This window comes from Furipterus horrens, unplaced genomic scaffold (assembly GCF_987537825.1).
Source record: "Furipterus horrens unplaced genomic scaffold, mFurHor1.1.pri manual_scaffold_2, whole genome shotgun sequence".
Classification (NCBI taxonomy): domain Eukaryota; kingdom Metazoa; phylum Chordata; class Mammalia; order Chiroptera; family Furipteridae; genus Furipterus; species Furipterus horrens.
This window is the reverse complement of record NW_028327172.1, coordinates 128,032,579-128,051,830: the sequence shown is the minus strand read 5'-3', so window position 1 is coordinate 128,051,830 and position 19,252 is coordinate 128,032,579. Positions and strand designations below refer to the sequence as shown.

Sequence of the window (19,252 nt, the reverse complement as noted above, 5' to 3'; positions counted from 1 at the left end):
TCCATACTGTAGTACTGAACTGAAACAACACGCATCTCAAAGTTTATCGTATCTTGAAAATATATAAAATATTTTATTAAATATGCAAAAAATATATGAAATCTTACAAATTATTTTATACGTTGTAAAGTGTGTGGCAACAGTGGACACAAGCAACAGCAGACACTGACAACATATGCTAGTAAATCTGGCACTCTCTATAGCTAAGTTGCCAAATACCAGTTATCTTAATAAAAAGTCTGTTTCTAAAGTACTTTGAGTTTTAATTTTGTTAAAATATGCAGAGGGAGAAGGGGGAAAAGAAGGGAAAAAGTCTAGTCAAAGAACATGTGTAAATGGTCCATAGACATGGACAAGAGGGTGGGTACTGAATGTGGGAGCGGAGGAGTAGGTGAGGCAGTGGAGAGCAATGAGGGAAAAAATGGGGACAACTGTAACAGAACAACAAAATAAAATAAAAAATAAAAATGATAAAAAGATGAAAAAGAATGTTTCCCATAATCTGGAAAAGGGCAGCAAAAAAGGTTTACCTTCACTTTTCTAATTGATTTGTAATGACTGCCTAGGGCACTGTGTTAATGATTTTGAGGTCAAGGAGTAAACTTACAGGTTTTGGGGAAGGAGAGGGGAGGAGAGTGAGTCTCCAAGAAACTAAAAAAAAGTATATAATTATTAACTGTGGTTAATAAAGGCATATTGTTTTAAAAAAATAATCTCATCTCATCAACATTAAAAATGGCCACAACTTAAGATATGGCTCAACTCTCAGTTGCCAGAATGGCACTGAGCCAGCTCACATTCATCATGCCTCCTTGGCTAACCTCGGTACAGCAAGCAAACAACTTCCTTCACTCAATGACTACATTTCTCAACTTTTTCCCTCTCTGTTTTTGAAGGTAGAGTAGGCAGGATAATCAGGGGCCATTCACTAGTCTGAGAAGCACGGTTCCATAAAAAGGAAAAGAAAAAAAAAAGTGAAAATAATTCATTTTATTAGATTCTGCTTCAGACTTTCTCCTCTCATAGAATAACTGCCCTCCACCTAATATAAAATATAAACATGTAAAATTCATTCCCAAATATACCAAAACATATCTAAAATTTCATATACAGTAGAAACATCAAAATGGTAAGCTAACAATATATTTAGTTATACTTTATTAACTATTGTATTGTTCTTCTAAAAGTAAAGTCTATAAAGTAAAATCTATAAATACTTACATTTTAAAAAGTAATCTAACAAGCTAACACAAATGCGATTTGAGCACATGCAACACTAGTTTTAACCATAATTAAATGACAAGGGTATTTTATAGCTCGCTACCATTAGTTCTTTCATTATTCTATGTTAAAATACCTAAGCCATTTAAAGAATCAGCATTTATTTATTACATTAAACAACAATTTTGACGGTTATAAATACAGATGCTTTAGGACCACAGAAATGGTAGAGAAAACGTTATGTACCTTGACCTCAATTTGTAGGATCAGACTTCCAACCAAGATGGAGGCCTAAACAGACACACTGTGTCTCCTTCCCCAACTAAGAAGGAATACAACTATCTCAAACTAAAGACAACCAGAAGTTCCAGAAAACAGAAAAGCATGGAAGTCCAACAAACAAAGATGTAAAGAAGAAATATCCAGACATGTAGGAGGGGCAGAGCTGGGGAGGAGAGGAAGCAGTGTGGTGGTGGTGGCAGCCAGCCGAAAGTGTAGTCACACATTTTAAAAAATAGGGAAGGAAACCTGGGGAGCAATCCCAGCACTAGACCAAACCATGCAGCTCATGGTTCCAAAGTCAAGGAAAACAAAGCCTCATTACTTCTGATTGTGAAAACGAGTGGGGGTTGGACAGAGGAAGAAACTGCTGGTCTCTCAGCAAAGTCCGCTTGTTTAGAGGCCCCGACAGTCCTAGAACTTCCGCAGACCCACCCACTCTGGGAAGGGCCAGGGCAACAACTAGAGGGCCATCAGTCCCATTCAAGAAGTGGGAGAAGTGCCTGGAAAAGGGGTAGGTGCTGAGCAAGCATCATTGTTCCCTCTCAGACCCCTCCCCCACATACAGTGCCACAACATGGTGAAACGGGTCACTATGCAATGACAAATACTTAACACTCTGCCTCTCACTAACGTAACAGGTACAACAGCTCTACCTAAGACACAGAGACAAACAAACACAGGAGCATGTCAAGATGAGGATACAGAGAAGTACGGCCCAAAAGAGGGAATGGATCAAGGTTCCAGTGGGAGAACTAAGTGACAAGGAGATAGCCAACCTAACAGACATAAAGTTCAAAACAATGGTGTTAAAGATGCTCACAGGCTTTACAGATATGCTTAAGTACAGCAAATGCATAAGGGAAGAAATGAAGGCTATGGTAAATGAAACGAAGGAAAATCCACACAAAACCAATGCTGACGGGAAGGAAACTGGGGTTCAAATCAATGATTTGGAACATAAGGAAGAAAAACACAGTCAACCAGTACAGAATGAGGAAACAAGAATTGAAAAAAAATGAGAAGAGGCTTAGAAATCTCTGGGACAACTTTAAATGTGCCAACATCCAAACCATAGGGGTGCCACAGAAGGAGAAGAGGAAAAGCAAGAAATTGAAAACTTATGTGAAAAAAAAATGAAGGAAAACTCCCCAAATTTGGCGAAGAAAATAGACATACAAGTCCAGGAAGCACAGAGAGTCCCCAAACAAGCTAGACCCGAAGAGGACCACACCAAGACACTTCATAATGAAAATGCCAAAGGTTCAAGATAAAGGGGGAATCTTAAAAGCAGCAAGAGAAAAGCAGTTACCTACAAAAGGGTGCCTATAAGACTATCAGCTGATTTCTCAAAAGAAACTTTGCAGGCAAGAAGGGACTGGCAAGAAGTATTCAATGTGATGAAAAGCAAGGACCTACAACCAAGATTACTCTATCCAGCATATCCAGCAAAGCTATCACTTAGAATGGATAAAGTGCTACGAAGACAAGGTAAAGCTAAAGGAGTTCATCGTCACCAAGCCATTATTATATGAAATGTTAAAGGGACTTATTTAAGAAAAAGAGGATCAAAACTATGAACATTACAATGACAACAAACTCACAACTATCAACAACTGAACCTAAAAAATAAAAACAAAATCCAACTAAGCAAACCAGAACAGGAACAGAATCATAGGTATGGGGATCATTTGGAGGGATATCAGCTGGGAGGGGGAAGAGGGAGAGAAGGGGAAATGATGCAGGAATAAAGAAGCATAATTGGTTGGTACAAAATAGACAGGGGGAAGTTAAGAATAATATAGGAAAGGGTGAAGCCTTAGAATTTACATGCACAGCCCATGTACATGAACTAAGGGAGGTGGGATTGTGGAAGGAAGGAGAGTAGTGAGCAGAGGGGAGCAAAGGAAAAGAAACTGAGACAACTGTAACAATATAACCAATAAAATATACTTAAAAACATTGTAGGATAATTACAATATCCCTGAAGAACTGACATTTGACCTGAGGCTTCTAAGGATATTTAGGTTAGCCAGCACAGTAGAAGAAAAGAAAGACTAGATAAAGACAGCACAGCACACAGGGGCCAGGTTATTTGAACCTGTGACATTATAAAGGACTTGCGACTTTAACGTAACAGCAATAGGAAGTCACTGAAGAATTCAGCAAGAGAGAGGGATTAGACTCCCAACTGCTATTTAGCTTAGAAGTTTAGTATGTACCAACCACAGTAATTCCATCTTTCTTATCACTTGATATCAGGTTCAGCACCTGCTGTATGACTCAGTTAGAGAAAAGTGTGCTAGGGCTACTTTCAGGACAGATGCCCTAGCTCCTATAAAATGGGGTCTTCTTTAACTATTGCTAGGTCTAGATATGATGCCCCAAACTGATGCAGCCATCTTGCAACCATGAGAGGAACTAGCCTCAGAATAAAGCTGAGGGTAATGAACTGGACAAAGTAAAGTTGGTCCTTTGGCAGTCTGGAGGTCCCAACCACTGTTCAGAAGCAGCTCCAATCATATATAGCCATAGAAGAAGCTATACTGGGAAGAAGAGAAATAAAAGGAAAGACAACGCTTTTGATGAATGTTCAGAAAGGACAAAGACTATAAAGGGGAGAAAAAAACCCAGAGCGCTGGGTGTAAAGTTCACAAAATATTTATATTGTGTTAATCTTGTAATGGTAGGAGATGCCTGAGTATGTATGAATGTAAATGAAAGGGAGCCAGTACAGAAGAGGATTAAAATAAAATAGGTAAGAGTTTTCTGGAGCAACAATCTATGGACACATGAAGAGAATGATAAAAGTAGATAGTGAGTGTAGGTTTGCAGACCTGGAGGAAAGTAAGTTACTTCCCATGTGATGCAGTCTTTTTTCGGGGTGGGGGGAGCACAAAGTGGGCTACAAGAGTCAGGGTAGTGTTGAGGGAAGTATAGAAAGTTCAGTGAACCATTATGGAGAGTGAAAGATGAGCTGATCCGAGAAATTAAGTACGACTGAGAGCCCAGATATCCATCTATATTGGTTTCCAAGGACCTACACACAGCATCACCAGGTTAGCTCTCTAGCTCCCCTCCAATGTGTAGGCATGATGAGTGTAAGGGTAGATTCATTCAGAATGTTTTGCCTATACCATGTTTGCATTGAAAAGATAAAGTGGCATGTTTTTGTCTACCTATATGCACTTATGTGACTACTGTATGTACAGCACTATACATATATGTATCATAAAAATATTTAAAAAGTGTTTTTAGGTTAGGAAACTGGAAAGATAATTACAGGGATAAAGTTTAAATAATAATAAAAGGCAACAGAACTAGCTGAGACAAATTTTAAATGCTGTAGAAGTTAAATTGAAGGAAGAGATCACTGTGGCCTAGCAATAAGATGAATGATGAAACTTGACAGAGATCTCAAATGTCAACAGATTTTCAATTAAATTTTCAGCACTGGAGATGGAATGAAGGGGAAAGAGAATACCTGAGAAAAAGTTGTAAAATAGCATTTAATACAACCAGTACTATTTATTTTTTAAAACCACTTAATATTGTAAAAGAATAAACAGAATGACTGGCTGAAGTAAAAGTTTTACTTAAGAAAACAGAAGATAAGAGTAGGAAGTCAGACTAAAACCAGGCTTCAAAATATCATAAATGACAGGATTATAACCCAAGGAGGAGAAGGGGTGAATGTGGAGAGGTTTACAATTATCTCATTTTACTGCCTAGTAGCAAATTCCAGGCTACAGTGCAGGGAAAGAACCGGGAGGAGGCCAGAGGCCTCCCCAAGTCGAGGAGACTAAGATTAGAGACTACTGGCCAGTTTTCAATTGGTAGAATCCAAACTTTTAAACCAATTACCTTCTATGAATCAAGACTTCAGATCCTTTTCCTTTCCTATTACTAATACATAATATTTAGGATTATTCTATGAAATGGTACCTCTACTTAACAACAAATACTGACTCACAATAGCATACCCATTTAACATTTCCACACTATTCCTCAAGGCAAAAGTTCATAAAAATATTCTTCTTAAAATGCAATCCTAAGAGCAGCAATTAATAATTCTTGACTGTATCTGGTAATCTAAAACTGAGAAAATTATGTATATTTAATAAAATATGACTTAACACAGTTTAAAAACAGATAAAATTTTATCACCTGAATATAACTAGGAAAAAACAAACAAACAAAAAAAACAGTAAAAGGACTGACACCAGTGTGGGAAATCAGCTGTGGATGGCATTTGCCATATGCTCAGAAAAGCAAATGAAACATGACTCAGACCTCGCTGGAGACTCCAAGAGTCAGCACCAAGCCATGAGGCCTCCCTGGATCCCCTCCCTCCTCTTTCAAATGCCATCTGCCATATACCCTCGCTTTTGTAGAACTGATGGACACTTCATCAGAAAGGAAGAAAGAGAGACCCATGGACATTATCAGGCACTCCACAGGTTCCTAGGGCTATTGTGATGCCTCAACATGCTCAAGTCAGATATTCAGTAACCAGGAAGAGGTGCAGACGTGGGCCAGCAGTGGTCAAGTGACAGGGCTTCTCCCCTCAAACTCTTCTGGTACTCAGCTCAGACACTGAATCTGTTCATGCAATGCCCATGTCTCTGGGGAACAACTTGTAAAGTAGAAATGATAGCCCCAAACTGAAGGAATACCAAGCATCACCAGAAATCCAAGGCCAGGGCTAGCCAGATTGCTAAGAACTAGAAAAACTTTCTGGTATGGTCTCAGCCCTACCTAAAGACACAACCCACCACGGTTGGCATGACTGTCTTGGTAAGGATATCCAAGTTCTTCTGATTCCCGCCAAGGTCATTAGCTTATTCTAGCACCTGCAGAAACATTAGGCTGCTGCTCAAATCACGGAAAAGCCCGGAGACAATGAAACTGATTGGCAGTCCATCTGATTATTATGCACCTCAGACATGATGTAGGACCCTCAGGAAAAAAGCAACCAACCCTACCTTTGATATCCACCTTCCTCAACCACCAGTAGAGCAACAATACCAGAGCATTTTAAAGGAAACAAAAAAGAGTTGAGGTTTTCTTATAGGAAGCATTTATTTTTCAGATTGTCGATCCTTTAGGAAATTTCATGAATATTATTCTTGAAAGACAATTTCTGAGATATAGAGCTAAACATCCCATAGTACATCAATTTCTATAACACATTCCATGAAGAAATATTTAAAAGAAGGCATACTACAGCCTACTTAAAAAAAATTAAAATTTGAAACTAAAAAATTGAACTTCTAAAAATAGAGCCCAAATCCATCTCTAGAGATTGTGATTTAATATTTTTGGTAAGGAAAAAAAAATAATTACAATGCTCATTCACGATTGAGAACCAGTGTATTATGAAAGGTATGCCTGGCCAATCTTGGTTTCTAATGTGTCAGCTAGAATCCCAAAGTACTTATTTAAAAGAATAAGATCCAACTACTACTGCAAATAAGACTTAAAACACTGTATTTTTCATTAGCATCTGTTTAAAATATGCAAATGAACCAGGAGAATGTCTAACTTTAAACTGGATTGGTGCTTGTTCAGATTTTAATTCACTGGAAAATCACTGAGACTAAAGCTAGTAATCCTAAGTAAGTAAAATTTAACTTTCAACTTATTCAAATGCAAGTTTCTTAACCTGAATCGATCCAACATAATACTGGTCACAAGCAAGAGGATTCTTAACACTGTGTGTGTAGAATATACGGGTGCAGAATAGTAAAATAACTAGATATTGTATATCAAAATAAAACACACCAGGTATTTTGACATAATGCTAAATGTATTTTTAGACAGAAAAAAAGAAAAAACCCTTAGGTTGTAAATACAGTAAAAAAATAAATCCCCTTAAACTTTATATCCTCTATGACTTAAAAAAAAAATTTGTAATAGTAAATAAAATGCTCCCAAAATCTTTTAAATATGATTATTAATGGAAATCCACCAAAAAATAATCTCACTTGTTTCTACCAAAAGCATGGTCAAACTAGGTATATTTCAGACCAATTCTAGACAGGCTTCATATCAAAAATCAACATTAAGGACCTGATCTCCTAAACAGCATTTCTCAGATGCAGTTTTGAGAGAGAAAAATAAAAAAAAGAACAATCAAGAGGCAGATAAATCAGTTTATTAAAAAAACTAAAAAGGGTATTAGGACTTCTGGCCAAGATGGAGGAGTAGAAACGCTACGTCTCCCTCCACAACTAAGAAGGAATACAACTACCTCAAAACTAGAAACAACCAGAAGTTTCAGAAAATCAAACTGCATGGAAGTCCAGCAAAAAAAGATGAAGAAATACTCATCCAGACAGGTAAGAGGGGTAGAGCCAGGACGGAGAAAACGCGGTGTGGTGGCGGCAGCAGCAGTGGCGGCAGCAGGCCAGCAGAAAGCACATTCACATGTTTTAAAATGTCAGGAGGGACAGACACCTGGGGAGCCTTCCCAGCTCCTCACCGCACCTCACAGCACATGGTCCCAGCACCAGGGAAAATCAAGCCTCACTGCTTCTGACTGGGCAGACCAGTGGGGATTGGGGTGGAGGCAGAAACTGCCAGCCTCAGCAAAGTCCGCTTGTTTAAAGGGCCCCCACAGTCCTAGAACGTTCACAGACCCACCCACTCTGGGAACGATGGCCAGGGCAGCAGCTAGAGGCGCGCCAGTCTGGTGCAGAAGTGGGAGAGGTGCCTGGAAAAGGGGCAAGTGCTGGACAGACAGCAGACGGCATTGTTCCCTCTCGGACCCCTCCCCCACGTACAGTGCCACAACGTGGTGTAACAGGTTGCCCTGTAATGACGCATCTCTAAGGCTCCACCCCTTACAATGTCATAGGAGTGAACAGCTCTACCTGGGACGCGGAGACAAACACAGGAGCCTGTCAGAATGAGGACACAGAGAAGTATGGCCCAAAAGGGGGAACGGATCAAGGTTCCAGTGGGAGAACTAAGTGACAAGGAGATAGCCAACCTAACAGATGAGAAGACCACAATCTAACAGACACAGTATTCAAAACACTGGTGATAAAGATGCTCACAGGCTTGACAGATATGCTTGAGTATGGCAAACGCATAAGAGAAATGAAGGCTATGCTAAGTGAAACGAAGGAAAATCCACACAAAACCAATGGTGAAGGGAAGGAAAGCAGAGTTCAAATCAATGATTTGGAACATAAGGAAGAAAATAGCAGTCAACCAGTGCAGAATGAGGAAGCAAGAATTGAAAAAAATGAGAAAAACTTCCCAAATTTTGCAAAGGAGATGGACATACAGGTCTGGAAAGCATGGAGGGTCCCAGGCGAGCTGGACCCAGAGGGGACCACACCAGGATGCATCATGATTGAGATGCCAAAGGTGAAAGATAAAGACAGAGTCCTGGGGTCAGCAAGAGAGAGGCGGAGAGTTGCCTACGAGGGGGGTGCCTATAGGACTATTAGCTGATTTCTCAGAGGACACTTTGCAGGCAGGCAGGGACTGGCAAGCAGTATTCAATGTGATGAAAAGCAACCTACAACCAAGATTACTCCAACAAAGCTATCATTTGGGATGGAAGGGCAGATGAAGTGTTACCCAGACAAGGTGAAGCTAGAGGAGTTCATCATCACCAAGCCATTATTATATGAAATGTCAAAGGAACTTACTTAAGAAAAAGAAGATCAAAACTATGAACACTAAAATGGCAACAAACTCACAACTATCAACAACTGAACCTAAAAAATAAAAACAAAATCCAACTAAGCAAACCAGAATAGAATAGAATCATAGGTATGGGGATCATTTGGAGGGATATCAGCTGGGAAGGGAGAGGGAGAGAAATGGGGAAATGGTGCAAGGACTAAGAAGCATAATAAGTTGGTACAAAACAGACAGGGGGAAGTTAAGAATAATATAGGAAAGGGTGAAGCCAAAGAACTTATATGCATGACCCATGGACATGAACTAAGGGAGGTAGGATTGCTGCAGGGAAAGGGAGTACTGGGCAGAGGGGAGGAGCAAAGGGGAAAAAAATTGGAACTACTGTAACAACATAATCAATGAAATATACTTAAAAAACAAACAAATACTAAAAATTTCATAATGGCTTTCAAGTTGAGGGAGTTCCCCCATGCAGTGTTCCTCATGCTTAGCCTTATTAAAAGAATTTTTCTTTTTTAAAGTCATTCCATAGCAATTTAATAAGAAAACTGTATTTACTATATAACATCCCTACTGATAAATATTGGGATGATGTGAATCTGTGAATTCTACAACTCAGTTGATCTATTTCTCTTCATCATATGCTTCTCATATTTTAGATTATGGTAAACACCCACTGAACTATGAAGCCTTCATACTTAGAGCAACTTTCTAGAAAATAGCTGTTTCAATCCAACGTGAACTTATCCAGCACAGGGTATGCTAAAAGGATTCCTCAAGACAATGACTCCCTTTCTCAAACAGTAAGAACACTTCAGCGTCAGAGTCAGAGGTGGATTTAACGGCAGGCACACCGGGCACGCACCCTGGACTCCGATTTCTGAAGGGCCCGCAAATCAGTTCGTGGATACGTATTTGTTTCATTTACAGTTTTAAAAATAGTTTTCTGTGCGTATAAGTAAATTTTTTCCCCCTCTCTTTTTTTTAAGGGGCCCAATATTTTCTTCTGCGCTCGGGGCCTCAACCGACCTTAATCCACCTCTGGTTGGAGTTAATTCCAAGTATTTTCAAACATTTCTCTCTTATACATAAGTAATAAAATAAATTTGTAGGTTCTTCTCATCACACCTTATGCCAAGTATCTTCAAAAGATGAGGTGCCATAAGTGACAGCAAGAAAATGAGTCAATTATAGACACTTATTCTTAGGTTACCAATAAAACTGGAAGTAAACAGAACTTTACATATAGAACGTCCTGATTACCAGGTTTCTAGTATTTCTTCTTTCTACCACCTAGTTTTGTAAAAAGAGTGAGCTTAGTTTTACATTCTTTTATTATCCCCCACTTCTGCAGACTTGTAAATAAATGTACATTTGGGAAATGAAGGGGCATCAAGTACAAACGTCCAAGGACTTGGGAAATTTTAGGAGACAGAGTAGCCATAGGTTTGTTAGTCACACACTTGAATTCAAATACCCACTTGATTGTGTATTCTGTGTGACCTCAGGCACTCTGGTAATTTCACCCCACTGAGTCTGTTTATCTTATAAGTTATAGAATACTTACAGTTGTACTATAATATTATAATTTATCATGTAATCATACTGTAATACTATTTCCCTCATGCTGTTGTGAGGAAGAAATAGAGTATGTAAATTGCCTGGCATAGCAGGTACTTAGTGACACATTTTAAAAAAATGGTGTTGCCACAAGCAATGTTTATGATGAAACCCAGCTTTCTAAAAACTGCTTACATAGATTTCTGGCAGAGCAGACACCCTGGACTCCAAGATGACATCAGTTCTACCACTGAAGGAGAAGAGACTCATGGATGTCAAAATAAGGGAGCTGCCAAGCTGGATAGTAATGCGAGATTTCACCCCTAAAGGCACTGCTGGAGCTTTTTGTCACATTTCACTGCACTTGCTTCAATAACTATGCTACTTAGCAAGGGTCTAGTAAATAGCAGAGTTTCAATAAATAGCAATGTATAATGAATAAGACATTAAAACATCCTACCCATTGTGAAAAATACAATATTTTAATGTGATCGTATAAAATTAATTATGGTGTAACTTGAATTATACAAGTACTTATTCAAAACAAATCAAGTGTATAAGTTTTCAGGAACAGACATTTTTCAACTAATGTAGACCAGCACATATGGATTCCTCCAAATATATTCCTCTCATCATTGAATAAAGAATCAATATGATCCCCTAAAAATATTCACATGTTCATATAAAATTACCTTTTGTCATTTTTAATTTCACATAAAGTTAGGCAAACATTTAGCCACTTATTTATTGAAAAGAAAATATACCCAAAAAGTAGAATGAAAGGTTAACTAAATATTTAAACAGTTACTAGTTCCATATAAATTGTGTTATTTATAAAATTGAATTAAGTATCTAACAATTTGCTAAATTCCCTACCAAACACATAATGGACTATACAAATATTTTTTTAATTTCCAAATATTTTTTATTTTAAACTATCTGCATTTGTAAGTAATTTTGATATTAAATATTGTACAGTATTTTCACAATAGAAACTAAATAAAGAATTTAAGTGGAAAATCAGAATAGCAGGTACACACATGCAGGTAAAAAGATCTTTCCTTAAGGCAGTACTTATATTTAAAATATTAGTTGAGACGTGATTATTCAAAGACTATAATACTGGACATTTTTATCTTTACCATTATCTCCATTTTTATCATTTTATTTCTTATCATGGGGATTTTGTTATGTGGATCACAGTCTCCCACAAAACTTCTAGTTCATTCATTTATTTTTTCAGTATGTGTGTATTTGCTGGGATGAGGTGTATTACGAGGAGGTGAGACCGTCCATAATTAAAAGTAAGACTGCCATGCTTTTAAGATGATTATGTGCAGTATTTCTAAAAGTGGGACAGTGTATGTAAATAAATTTACACAGTGGCTGAGACATGGTAAACATACAATATGTGATACATGACACTTGTTTTGTGTAATAAACTTGTGAATACCAAAACATTTCTAACATCAAGACCAATGGTGGACATATCACTGATGTGAAGAACCTTCAGATCACTAATGATCTTCATAGAATCACTGCACCAAAGCTGATTTAAACTATTTCGAAAATTTGACACCACCAGTGCAAGGAAGTAACTGAAAGCTATCACGCAAGATACAGGCAGAAATAAAACTCATATCAATTATATTTTTTTCTTGTCAAAATTCCTACTAAAAATGCTGGTAAGGGATTATTTCCACAATGATCAAAGGAAGAGGTGCCAAGCAGTGTTTCTTTACTTAGAAAGTCCATCTGCTTCAAGCAAATGTAAAACATACAACCTGAAGCAGTTACAGATAAGGTGACAGATGTGGGAAAAGACAAAAATATTAATTTAAAACCAATGGTTAAAATAAAAACTCATACTATGTACTTCGATTACCTACATTCACCAAATATTAAGAAGTAATTATAGGCAGCTTCTGGAGGCTGGGGTGAGGGGAGATGGGGAGTTAAGTATTTAATGGATATGGAGTTTCAGTTTTACAAGATGAAAAGAGCTACAGAGATGAATGGTGGTGCTGGCTGCACAGCAGTGCTAATGTATTTAATATCACTGTACACTTAAACACTGGTATGACGGCAAATTTTTTTCTGCATATTTTACCACAATAAAAAAAGGAATGATAGAAAAAGCCTTAAAACTGCTTCAAGTAAATGAGGCCCAAAGAATATAAGAAATGCTTATTTTCCAATCTTCTGAGATAAGTAAAGAGAAAACAAGATTCAGAGGTATGCTACAAGAGTCAAATTCAAATTTAGTTAAGACAAGGCATATGTGAGCATGCCATCCTATAATTTCTGAGCTTCATTAATACTGAATTTGACTCAAATGAATCGAATTAGTCTAATAGTCATTTGAGTCAATAAACCTATATTACAATTACTGTGATTTTTCCGATGAGGAAACTGAGACCAGGCATGACAAGTTTAAGTAATTTACCCAAGATCACCGTGTCAGTAAATTACAGAGGTGATTCAGACTCAGACCCAAGCCATCCAGCCTCAACTATGCTCTCTCTAATCTAATGACAAAAAAAAAAAAAATCTAATCCCCTGTAAAAAAAATTTCAATGTTAAGTCCAAGTTAAGGTTTTCCAACAGTGAAAAGTTTTTTAACTATCATACATCTCTCTGTCCATTTTCTCCTCAATTGTTTTTCTAGATTACACCCTCCTTGCTTGAATGTTTCCCAAGTGGAATTCAACTGAAGGATGCTAATGGTAGGGAAGGAAAATCTGTCACCAGACGTTCAGGGCTCTAAGCAATATTAGACTGCATTTGATACTTCCATTGCAAACGTTAAAATCCTTAATTAGCTTCAGTTATTGTCTCAGTTAAGGTATGGCAAACAGTATGAATGTTTCCATTTTACACTATGTATCTGAAAAACCCTTAAAGGAAAAGACAGGGTTACAAAAGGGTTAGAGCTCAAATAAGCACATGTCAATTCACGGAAACATGCAGATGACATCCACTCAAAGTATCAACATAATGCTATCCCAGGAACATTTAGCATGAGCAAAGGAGTTATATTTTAGCACTTTAATTGATTTTTCTTTGGAAAGCAGTAAGCACTTACATGTGTGTTTATTTAAACACCTTGTAACAGGTAACCACAAAAATAAATCATCCAATTACAGAATATAAAACAGACTGAGTTTTCATATGAAAAATATCTGTGACCAAAAAAAGTACCATGTAAAAGATAGAAATCCTCTATAAACCACGGGTAGAGCTAAATAAGAAAAATATTTTATTGGTTGTCATGATCACATTCCCTATATTCTAATCCTTGATTCTCTAGCCTGGCCATCTTACAAAGAAGAGTTCAGCAAAACAATGACTGTAACCAGCACCTGTTAGCCAAAGTCAAGGAAAATTACACGCCCATACAAAACTCATATTTTATCTCCTAATGAATTACTAAAAATCAAAGGTAACCTTGCCAACCAGAAAGCACTCAGATTTTTAAAGTACAACCAAGACTATCTCCCTGATAACTCTCAACCACTAATTAGAATTCATGACCCAAAAATCTGAAAAAGTTATATATGCATCCCATAATTACTATAATACAACTACATTTCTCAGTTTAAAAGAAAACAAGTAAATGTAGTACTTTCTGCCTTTCAACATACGAACAGATTAAATTTATTTTTAAGCAAGCTCTTGCCTCTATGGACACAGCTGCTTACTGTAGGATGCAGAACACCTGGGTGAGGCAGACCAGCGGACTCCGTACCTAAACCTCAGAAAGTCAGAAGGGCCCCTCCTCCAAACCATCAGGCACTGTCCTTGAACAGGCTACCTGGACACCTGCTTTAAGCTCACAGACACACCATATATGTGCAGACCCGGCACCATGTAACACCTGGTATCACCTGCCCACACCAGGTACTATTCAGACACCATACATAACACAGGGCACCATGGTACCACGCGCACGCTGGGCACCATGCCCACACCAAGTATCATGAGTACAGCATACATAACACCAGGCACCACGGACACACCAGGTATCATGAGCACACTGTTCCTCGCACACGCCCGGCACCATGACCACACAGTAAAGCGCCTTCACTGCTGGCCCAGGAAAGAGGCGTGAGAGAGGAAGTCCACGTGGAAGTTGGGTCCCGGCGACTCCCCAGGAGCCCCCGTACCGCAGCGGCTCTCAGGACACTAGGCAGAGAAGTGGCGGACCCGCAGGCTGTCCCAGAGGCCTGGAGGATCTGCTGAGGAAGCTGAGGCCGCACTGCCGTGGGTTCCCAGCCCCTGGGGACGCGGACCGAGCCTCGCCTGGTCCCTGGAGACCTACAAGCCCAGCCTTGGTCATGGCTTCCAAACAACAAACCGCGAGGGCAAACACCCCCTCCTGCCCTCCTCACACTCACAGGGACGCGCTCCGGCGGACTCCGAATCGCGGCCGCGGGCCCCAAGGCCTGGCCGCGCGCGGAGAGCAGGCCTGGCTTGCGACGCTCACGCGACACGCCGGCTTCCCGGCCCGTGCAGGCCCCGCGCGGTCTCCCTCCTCCGGGCCTCTCCTCCAGGCCCGCTGTAAGCAAGGGGACACCGAACGATCCCCCGCAGGCCCAAGCCTGCGGCACACAAAGCTCCGCGGGCAACTCCGGGCCGTTCGCGAGAGGGAGAGCGGCGGTCGTACACCCGCTCGGAGCCGCGGGAGGCTGCAGCCCGGCCCGGGCTCCACAAAGCCCGGCGCCAACACCACGGACGCCCCAACCACGAAGCCCCCGCTTGCGCCCCCTTGCCCGCCGCGGAGCCTTCCCCTACCATTATGCTCTGGACCTAGTCGCCGCTGCGGTACCCGCCCTCCGCCTCCGTGCCCGGCCCCACCGCCGCACCGCCTCCTCTCGGGCCTGGGCCGCGGGCGCGGGGGTGCAGCCGGCCTCCGCCTCCTCCCCGCCTCCCCCCTCCCCGCCAGCAATGGGCTAGCTCTTCCCGGCTCTCCGCCGCCCTCCTCTCCGGCTCCGCGGGGCGGACTCTCCTCTCTCCCCAGCTCTAGGGGCCCGGCCTTCCGCTCTCCCCAGTGTCTCCCCGCTGCCCTCCTCCCCGGTTCCATGGGCCGGGCCTCGCGCTCTCCCGGGGTCTCCCCGCTGCCCCCCGGCTGCTCGACGCTTCACAGGGCGCCATGTTTACAGCTCGCACCTCAGCAGTGGGCGAGCTCCGGCGACGAAAAGCGCGGCGGCCGATGGGCCGGCAGGACCGGGGAATACTAAGGCCCCGCCGCCCGGACTTACGGGATCTCCTCGCCGAGCGGCGGGCCCGGGCGGGGCGGGAAGTTGGGGCGCCGCCGCCGGGAAAGTTTCCGTCCTGCGAGGACGCGGCGCTGCTCACATAGCGGTGTGTGCGCGGAAGGCCGCTCGCGGGCCGCCTCTTCCACCTCCGCCCGCCCCCGGACTTTATTGTGCGGCGCCGGCCGCGCCGTGCGCTCGGGCTCGGGAATCCCTCCCGGCGGCCGGCGCCGTGCACGCCCACACCCACCTTCCCTCAGTCCAGTCCGTGGCGCCTCTACCCGAATTTGTTCCAGCATATTCTCACATCGCCGCACATGCACTGCACATCCACACACGTGGAAGCTACGTACGTGCCGGCGCGCGATCGCTGAGCGGCGCACAAAGGTCCCGGCCCGCATTGTTCCGCGCGCGGGCCGTGGGGCTTGACGACGCCCGCCCGCGTGCCTCTGGTGTCGAAGGGACCTGTGTTATCGCGTGCAACGAACCGAATCGCAGCATCTTTACGAAGCATTAATTTTCACAGTAACGAAATTCGTGACGGTGTTTTAGTATCTTTTTAATTCTACCGTCAAAAATAATTGCAGGGCTGTGCTAATTTCTCATTCTATACATGCACAAATTGGACTTGGAAAAGAACAGGACTGCCCATTGTCAATTAGACAAAAACACTACAGATTTGTTTAAAGAGAGCTAGGTTATCTTTAATAGTTTGTAATTCCAAATCTAACCAGAGAAGCGCCCAATATTTGGTTTAAGAAAGTCCCAAAGATAGCATACTTTTACTTTTTCAGGTTCCACATATTTTCTCTAATGACCTTTCTCCACTAGCAGTTGGATGGAAGATCTATCAGCCAAAATTTCTTACTCTGATTCTCATTGGACATATGTACCTGAAAAATCATTGGGAAGTGACTGTATAAGAAATTTGGGGGCTCTAATTCAATTATTTCATAGCTGGTCTCTAAAACTGAGTTAGAATTTAGAAATGGGTGATGCTTGAATAGGTGTTCTATGATGTACACCAGTCAAAGAAGTAATCTTTCAGCCAGCCATCGCCTTGGTTCAGGTACATCCGAGAGTTTTTGGTTTTCTCAAGGGACATCACAAAATAATTCTGACTCATTTTAATTTTTCAGATAAACAAATAAAATTCAGCAGAGGGGTTACAAGGTGTCAGAAAAAATAAAGCCAGGCCTAATTTGAGTGCTGGACCAAGAATTCTAACAATAAACAGCTTTTAGTGAATCACACCCCCCTTTTTTATCGTCATCTATAAAATAGAGGACTGCATGGCTCCACATATTTCACTGAGGCAGCTCAAGTAAGAAAGCATACAATATTTGTATAAAAGGAAGTTTACCTTTTTAGGAAAGAAGTGACTGCATAACTGCATTTTTCTCCAATTAAATTTTGGAGGCATAGTTTCAGTTTTTACACCCAGATACTATCTCTCATTCTGTCTAATGTAAGTTAAAAAGCTTATCCTCAAATTTCCTATTGATTTTGCTTAGTTTTTAAACCTTGGCTCTATTTTCGTTTCAGAACAACTTTTTTTACCTCATTTTCCCCTCATCTGAGTGAATATGTGGGAGCCAAGGTGATCTGGCGGCCAATGGTTTGGGGTTGAGAGTTGAGAGGCCAAATAATCAAATAATTATGTCCATACAACTTCAATTATATATTTATCTGCCAGGTTGCAAAGAGAAGACAAGGGGTGGAGGGGTCAGGGAAATGAGGAGAAAAGAAAGAGTAGTGGGCCACAGGGAATGGTGTCAATTCAAATGGTTTGGAGGCTTAGCATCGGCCAAAGAAGGATCCTCTCACACAAAACTCCTAATTCTTCCTTAACCCTAAACAACACTCCTTACACTTAGCTAACACCTGACTTGATCAGTATATTACTCTTTTCAGATTGTGCTTTAAGAAATATGTAAACAGAATAGGCATAGATTACTCAACAAATGATATGGAAATTTTGTCTCCAAAAAATATATTTTTATCTTATATTACACATCTAAAAAATAATCCAAATGACTTAAATAATTTAATTGTAAAAACAGAAAGTCATTTTTCAAAAGAGAAGATAGGCGAATATTTGTAATAATAAAGGCAGAGTAGAATATCCTAAGCCCTAAAGCAATGATTTTAGTACAAAAGAAGAGTGATAAATTTGACTATATAAAAATGTATGAATCCTGTGTGTCAAAAACAAATATAGACATACTTTCAAATATTCTCAGCAGCGTTACAACTTTTACACTTTATAAGCAGTTTCTTCTAATACCCTTTCTTCCATCTTCTTCACATGGTTAGGATAGATTCAGATTTCTTAGGACTGGCTTAGAGAGGGGCCACTTCACCACCATGTAGAGTTGGGGTCTCCTGTTAAGTCTGGTCTCAGAGTGTTCCTGGTTTGCTAATATGTAGCAATGATAAGTTCATGCATTAGCTCCTGAAAGGTGTTACTTTCATTTCTTTATTTTGCCTTTATTATTATTTAGGTTTTATGTTTTTGTTGTGCATTAAAAGTTGAATTACATAAACTGTATGTACCCTTTGTTTGAGAACATAGTCTAAAGTGTATGGTGCAGAACAACTATGAAAAGGCTTCAGGAATGCAGATGAATGGCACATTATAGAGAAAGTGGTAAACAGCAAGTGTTACGTTGTATTATCGTGAGTAATGCAAACTAGTGAAGTAAACATTTCTGTTTCAATGACTTGGTGCTTTTCATTTATAGGGACTCAGGAATGCATAACACTGTCAATAACAAATCACCATTGCAATGTACAAGTAAGATTAAAAAGGCAAACAAATTGGGAGAATTTATATTAGCAATGAGAACATAATACAATTCACAAAGCATTTCTTTTATACCAAGGGTCAAATAATACTCTTCCTGTTTTGAGGACCAGAAAGTGACAAAAACCCTCCTATTCTAAAGAAAGGAAAACAGGTGACTGAAACTACTTCTTCTGCCCTTAATCAGCTCCCATTTCAAGCATATATACAAGGTCTGTCCAGAAGGTATCCAGCCATGTAATATGAAAAATAGAAACATTCATTGAAGAAGGTACAAGATACAAGAAATATTCTACATAGGACAATGACGCCTCAGTCCCCTTCAAGGTAGGCACCTTTGGACCTCATACAGTTCTCCCAATTGCCATCAGCTGCCCTGATGTATTTTCCTGAATCTCATCTATGGTCTGAAATCTCTTCCTTTTCAAAGGTGATTTTCCTTTGGGAAAAGCCAGACATTGCATGGTCCCAA

At 40.5% G+C, this 19,252-nt stretch overlaps 1 protein-coding gene across 9 annotated transcripts in view; it reads right to left on the bottom strand.

The window, feature by feature from the left end:
* Positions 1-16,309, bottom strand: part of ZMYND11 (zinc finger MYND-type containing 11) — a 155,433-nt gene extending 139,124 nt beyond the window's left edge. For 2 of the 9 annotated variants that reach the window (XM_090266425.1, XM_090266432.1), the window contains exon 1: positions 15,981-16,170. The gene's annotated coding sequence lies outside the window, so the exon portion shown is untranslated. The other 7 variants (XM_090266428.1, XM_090266430.1, XM_090266431.1 and 4 more) reach the window with 7 other exon arrangements.
* Positions 16,310-19,252: the final 2,943 nt, after the last annotated feature.